The sequence below is a fragment of the Neopelma chrysocephalum genome, unplaced genomic scaffold, assembly GCF_003984885.1.
Source record: "Neopelma chrysocephalum unplaced genomic scaffold, ASM398488v2 Primary Assembly neopelma1_119, whole genome shotgun sequence".
NCBI lineage: Eukaryota > Metazoa > Chordata > Aves > Passeriformes > Pipridae > Neopelma > Neopelma chrysocephalum.
The window spans coordinates 4,787,952-4,795,385 of NW_020897781.1; positions in this window are offsets into that span (position 1 = coordinate 4,787,952).

Here is a 7,434-nt window from a genome sequence, read left to right on the forward strand (position 1 = left end):
TCAACCTCTGCACTGCTTGGTCTTGACTCGATTCAAATGTTTCCTGCATTTCTAGCAAATGAATGAAGTGCAGCTCAAGATGAAATATATGCAGCCCTTATTAGAAAAGGTTGTACTCATCACGAGTCATCTAAATACCTCATTTCTGACAGTGGGGAAATCCTTTTATTACTGAGTTTGTTTGGAAAGATTTTGAACAGTTCATTATAAAATTGCATTCATCTCTGCCAGGGTATATAGAAACAGCCAAAGTACAAAATCTGGCCCCACTCAAGTCCATGGGATTTGGCATTAAATGGCAGAACTACTGGGCAGAATACTTTGTTCTGGATTAAAGCAGTACATCTTATCTGCTGATGTTACCCACTGAAGTGTGGTCTCCAACACTGAAAAGACCTTGCAATTAGGTTCTGTCTGACTACACTAATTAAGGGGAATAATTAATGCCGAAATATAATCCTCTGGAATGCTACAGATATCACAGATATTTCACGATTGCACAGGATATTGCACAGGATTAGATACTGTCTCTGCTGGTAAATTCCTCGTGGTTAGTAATCTCGTCTTTTGTATTTAGTTTTTAATAAGGAGCTGCCTTAATTCTGAAGCCAGCTCTGTTTAAAGCTGCAAGAAAAAAGTAATTAAATCTGACAGGACTTGCTTTCATGACATATATTGCAGGCTATCTCATGACACGCAGACCTGGTCATATTTTTGTTATAAGGAGCTGATTTATTTTCACCAAGTATCTCTCTTAGAATCAGAGTTTTCCCAAATTCTGTATTTCTTTGGCTGAACAAGCCCCACTGCCTGTCTCTGGCTCCGTGCTCTGCAGCAGTGCTGGCTGCACACCCTGGGTATGTTGACATGTAAGGGTTTGAACATTTGACATTTATATGAAACTGGCATTCGTTTTGTTGCCTTGCAACCATCTGGTTCCAGAAGAAACTCATAAACTGATCCTGAATCATGCAACCACCAGACAACAAACAGATAGAGCTGTAGGACTCTGACAGCACATTTATCACCCTCCTGTGAGAGCTGACACAAACCCTGCACTGCACTGTCTCCTCTGGTCTCCGTCACACAGAATGGCCAGGACTGCATTTTAAAAAGAGGATTTGATTCTCCACAGCAGTGGGAGTTTTTGTTTTGCCCTGACTGTGGCCCATCCCGTGTGCAGGCTCTCTGTTAGCCCCCAAAAGCTCTGCATGTGCAGCTGGATCCCTGCGTTCAGCATATGGGAACAAATCACCCCAATGATCTGAGCTAAAGGGGACTCCAAAGCCCAGAATTTGGGCTGAATTTTTCCAAACTGTGGAAATACCAAGGGGCAGATTTCAAGTCAGAGCTTTTCATGCTTATGCATGAAAAGAAAAGGACAAATTTATAGCCCACGCTGGTCCTGGTGGTGCTGGCACAGCTGAGGAAAAAGGTCTGGCAGTGCTGCCCTTCCCTGGCTCCATCACCCAGGCCAGCGGAAGGCGGAACAAACCAGTCTGTCCTACCAAACAGATACAATTTTGTCCCAAATATTCCTGCTACAAAAGCTATATTCTTTGTCATCAAGTATTTTTCTCAGTAGATTAACTGGTACATGAATGGAAAGTTTCTAGGAAAAAAGTGCATTCTTTAGAATAGAGCGGGGGGAGTGCAGTTGCATTTTTCTTGGCTATGGTTAATTTAGGAGGACAGCAGCTCCCCTGTCATTCCATTTACTTGTCCTCTCCTTTTTATTCCCAGTTCCTAAATCTCTGACACTAGTCTTATGTCCATGAAGCAAAGAGATCATTTTTCTCAATAAATAGGAGAACTGAAAAATGCAGGAAGACCAGGTTATTAAATCCAAAGAACTTTTACTCACACATTATGTAATACCAATTTAACAAGAATCTTGCTCTGTAATCAAATACCCATAACTCATCCTATAACTGGAACCTTCTCTTTCCAAATTAAACATTGCTTTTTCTATAATTGGATAATATGAGAGTACTGCAGCAATTTGGGTTAAGACTTTGTTATTCAAATCCATTTTTTTTCAGCTTCCATAGATGTGTACACAAACACACATTATATACTAATGCCAAAGAATGACTTTTAAATTAAAAAAATCAGCAAATAATAATAGCAGACGCTGGAGGGCACCTGCCTCAAATTCTCACCTGTCTAAGTAAGCCAGAAAGCAGAAGTAAGTACCTGAGGTGACTGAAAATGCTTATTTTTCAATTCCTATAAAAATGTTTTACTGGGACCAAACTGGTTGTGTTAATCTTTAAGATATCTGTGTTTGTGTGTGTGTATCAGTGATGGAAGAGGAACCAGACAGGTTCCAACCATCTGCGTGTGCAGCTGAGTGCCCAGGCTGGGAAATCAGGTGTGGAGGACCAAGGACAGCCAGGTCAGCACCTACTTTAGTATTTACTGTGTTCATTATCCTTATGTTAGCAAAGAAAAATGTAAAAATATGGGCTCTCTATGCTAAGGATTCCACAAACACATAACAAGAGGCCTTTGCTGTGCCAGAGATCCTTATATGTGTATGGACAAGACAGGAAAGGCAGGGAGGGATGCACAGGCAGTTAAGGATGCAAAGCAGGAGCAGAGCTTTGTTATCAAGACTGCTCTGAACTTGACAGAGGCAGTGATTCCCAGTGCCCTTTAATGGTATTGGCTCTTCAGGCAGGGCTTAAAATCTTATTCTTCAAAACTGTGTCTGTGTAAGGGGTAGATAAAAAGAGAGGCATTGCGAAGAGCCAGGGAGCTGCATCCAAGTCCTTTGCACTATTTCCTACAGCCCACAGGAATGTTTCTGCCTTCTGCACTCCTCCAGGGCATCTGCCTCCTGCTCAGGTCAGCAGATTGAACAGATTCTGTGCTTTTACTCTTTTACGTTCTGTATTAAAACACTACAGGTCACAGCATCACTTAATGATGGCCCAGATTGCAAAGGTGTGAAATACTGATCTATGTAAATGTTCAGAGTCCTGGACATGGGAACTCTCCCAAACCCAAATCACGAAGAGTGACCTGTTCAGTTGTCTGATACACCCTGTCTCTCCACAAACCTGAGCTGATTGCATCAATACACTTCAAAAAACAGACTAAAGGGGTCAAAAGGGTTTTAGAGGAAAAATTTTTTGGAGGAAAAGAAAGACTGCTTCAATGGAAAGACCTTCACAAGATGAGTTATTTGAATGTCAGCTTTATTTTAAACCGCTGATTGATCATTCGAATTCTTCTGGTGCAGCAAAACCCGCGCTTTATTCTGTGCACAGACATTGCACCAGAAACCTTATTAAAAAGCCAGTGGAGGATTCCAATCAGCAGGGTCATTTGGTAAACTAAGCTATCTTCAGGGAAAACCATGTTTACTGGGTTAAGATTAAAAGTTCTACGTTAGTGTCTGGGATATTGTCCAGCCCACCGTGGTGATGTGCAGTAGGCCTTGCTTGTGTTTCTGCACAGCATGAAGTGCTCTTTGCTCTCTACGGAGTTAGGCAGAGGATTTCTGCCTCAACTGAGACCTGGCTTCATACATGTTTAAGAAAAGCACTGAAAAATAGATTGGGCAAGTAAATTATTACAGTATCTGCTCCCATGTAAACTAAGTAACAGGAGATTTGAGCCTGGCTTTTCTAAGCCAAAGCCTGGATTACTCTCGTGCCACAGGTAGGTGCTCCAGCAACTACACTTCCCTCTTTTCTTGTTTTTTCTTCTTCAGGTGGTGTTGCACAACTTGGTTTAGTCTTTCCATGTAATAGAGCACAAAACTGAACCACCTTCACTGGTGTTTTTTCCCGCTCAGGATGCAATGAGAATATTCTAACACCAGGCATACGGTATTTTTTGTTCCCGGTCCCTCAATTTACTGAAAAGCTTAGATGAAACTCTTCACAAAGAAATGCAATGAAATTCTTTTCCATGGAGAAATTCTTCCTCTTTAAAAAACAAGCTGAAAGGAAGAAGCTTTGTGAAATGAAGCTCTGGGAGCTACTCCTATGGCTCCGGCCGTCCTAGGGCTGGAACGTAGAAAGATCTCTGAGTAACGTGACAGGTAAGAACAACCAGCATAGAGGAGAATTACCCTGGCCCATTTTCCTCTGATTGCTGAAGCTCAGTTCCTAACTAGGAGGAAACCACAGAAATGGGCAGGTTTTATAGTGTTATGTATTGGAATCCTGCATAAATGGGCACGTTGTGTAAACTTTGCTCTGAGAGCCATTATTGTCACTGTCAATATGTCTTAGAAGCTGGGACAGCCCTGGAATGATGGCAGATGATGATTTAAGGCATGACAGCGAGGGGCTCAAGAGGCACCCTGCTCCTGAGGGCTGATGGCAGCAGCAATGTCCCAAACAGACTGTGGGGCTGGAAAAGCTACACCTCCCAGGGGCACTGCGAGCCAGGGAAAGGGAGGATGGCTGCAAGCTCCTGCCCGAAGCAGTGCCATGGCACAGGGCTCTCACTGGTGCCATAGCAGCTCTGGCAGCGATGCCTGTTGCTCAGTAACTCTTGGTTGTTGATGGATCTCAGTGATGTCCCTGCAAAGTGCTGAGGGGGTTTTCCAGGGGAGGCTGGCACCGGGATCTCCCGGTGGGCAGTGCAGCTCCTCTGGCATTTAGAAGCACAAATGGTGCGAGAGGATTTCTTGCTGTTTATCCCCGTGACATGGCAGATGTGCCAAGGGCCTTTTCCAAATAAGATGGAGTTTTTCCAAGGTATTTAAATCCAGCAGAAAACCCCTCTACCCTGACTGTCCTCCTGCAAAAGCCTCTCTGGGGGTATGCAGGCAACAAACCACAACTGGAGGGGAGCAGTGGGTGTGTGGAGAGAAAAATGAGATGTTTTGCAGGCTGAAGTGCAGGGAGGCTCTGCCAGAACTGCAGGGCAGCTCCTGCAGGACCAGGCTCCAGGGAAAAGCCTGGTGCATGGCAGCATGTGGGCCCTGGGAGTTGCTGGGAGAGGAGGGTGGCAGCTGGTGGGAATTTCTGAGCTCAGACCGTGAGGCCTCAATGCCCTGCTGGGACAGGTCAGTATGGAAGTGCTAAAGTGTGATGTGCCCATCAAACCACGTCTGTCACACGGCCCAGATCCCCGAGCCCCACGTTCTGTGGAGCATCCTGTCCCCAGAGGACGGATCAGGTGATGTCTGAGCAGCAGAACAAGGAACAGACTGCCCCACTTGTAGCCAGTTCAAAAGGAAAGCAGGATACCAGTTGCCAGGTGGGACACAACTCTTATGTATGCATCTCTATATATTCTTCATCTCTTATCCTACGTGCAGTAAGCTTTAAAAATAACATTGGATAATTTGTGGTGACCCCTCTGACAAAGCTGTGTTACTGCAGAGGCCTTGCCATGACCATGTGTCTTTGGTACCAGAAGCATTTTGCTTCATCATTATCTCTGAGCAACTGCTTTGTCTTGGAGGTTTCCCCTCTGCATTTTTGTTTATATTCCTATTTCTTTTCCAGCTTTATGCTGAAGATAAAAAGCTGAATGCTTGTTCAATCTCCACTGAATAAAATATCTATTGATGCAAACAAAGAAGTAGGTTCCAGATTTTTTTTCATCATCCTTGTAAGAGGCAAGGCTGCAGTAATTTTCAGAAGGAGTTTTTTGGGGGGGTTGGGGGATTTTTTGTATTTTCTTTTTCATTTGAAGCAGCCAACACAAAAGTCATTCTTAGGCAATATTTAAGGAGATCTTTCACTCAAGTTCTGAACACTCTTGGAATGTTTTCAAAGGAGAAAATGAAGGAAAGCCCACTATGAACAGGCAGTTAGAGAAATTTTCAGATTACTTTCAGTTTCTTACTTATCTTGGCAGTCCATTAAAATAATTAATCTGCTGTAGTAACAGAGAGATTGATTAGACTGAAAACTTCATTGTTAGCCTGTTCAACATTGTATTTACCACACTTAGCAGCTTTTGATTCATAGTGAAGCACTAACAAAAAAAAGAGGAAAGTAATTTCTCTGAGGAAGCTTCCATTTTAGTAGCTTTAGTCTAATCACTATAAACAGGAGCTCTGGTTTAATGTAGTTTTCTTGGGATTAGAAGACTTAATTACTGCTTGGAATCAAGCTTTCTAGCCTTGCATGAAGCAACACATTAAAGCTGGGATTTTAAAAGAGCCTGAGGAATATGTCTATCATTAAAATTCGATGACAGTGACAGCTTGGCTCTCTGCCTCCTTTGAACATCTCAGGGTTCCCTATTAATGAAATAATACCTGTGAAATTTAGAAAATAATATTCATTCTGACCCCCTCTGGATTTTAAATGGGTCTATTGACCCAGTGCAAACCCATCCTTCACTCCCACAAATCCTTCCTGTGTATTTCCGTGTCCTGTGAACGGTTTTCAGTCCCAGCATTTTTTTTATTGCAATCTGATGTTTTTTTTAAAGTAGGAAACCTTCAGGGCCACAGTGAGTGGGTTGTCCAACCATTTCCTGAGACACAGGAATGAGTATCAGCTTTGGCCATGGACCAGTGGCTGCAGAGCATCCCTGAAATGTCTGGTCCAGAACATGGAGAGTGTGTGTGTGTTTGAGAGAGACAGTGAGCCTGGAGGGCCTGAACTGTGTTTGTGATAAGCTCTTATCAGATAATGATGATTTTACACACTTGGTAAGTCACCTGGTGCTCTGGCAGAGGCCCCCAAAAGCAAACCAGCACTCTCCCTAGGGAGTACTACTGCTGACCTCAGAGCAGACCCTAAGACTGCTCTGCCAAACCCTATGTAATTTGCTTAGACAAAGCTTCTGCACTAAAAGTGGCATTTATCTTTAATTCTTTCCCCCCCCCAAGTTTCCACTGTATTCCCATTACAGACAGAAAATTGGCAACTATTCAGATTAAACACCAGAGTGAATTTGCTTGGCTCCAAGGAAGACATTTCTGTGTCGAAAGCTAAATTATGTTGCTGTTTTTCCACCTGTTAATGTGTAGATTATATAATAGAGACGTTTTTCAATTTATTTTTTTTTCTTCTTGTGATTGCAATGACGTAGAAGATTTGATCTTCACTGCTTCTTCTTTGCTTCAGAGAATAACACCAATGCTTTTGTCAAAAAAGATCCAAAGTAGTATTTGAAACCATAAGGGTTTTGCTCACTGCTTACAGAGACGTTTTTAGTGGTAAATCTTACAGAAATTTTAGTCCAAAGCCATTTTTTAGGTTTAAATCTTTGGCAATACAAGAGCTCAATCCTAAAATTTGGGTGGTTGTGGGCAGTGCTGTTGGAAACCCAGACGTGTGGGTCCCGATTTGTGTGTGTTTTGGGATGCCTTGATTCCAGGGCAGCCAGGATGCCACATTTTTTGAAACTCCCAACTTCCCCGGGGTAATGTAGTCAGAACATTGGAGGATCAGTCCCAAGACATAATGAAAGGGTGAGTGAAAGCAGTGGGATCCCCAAATCAATGGC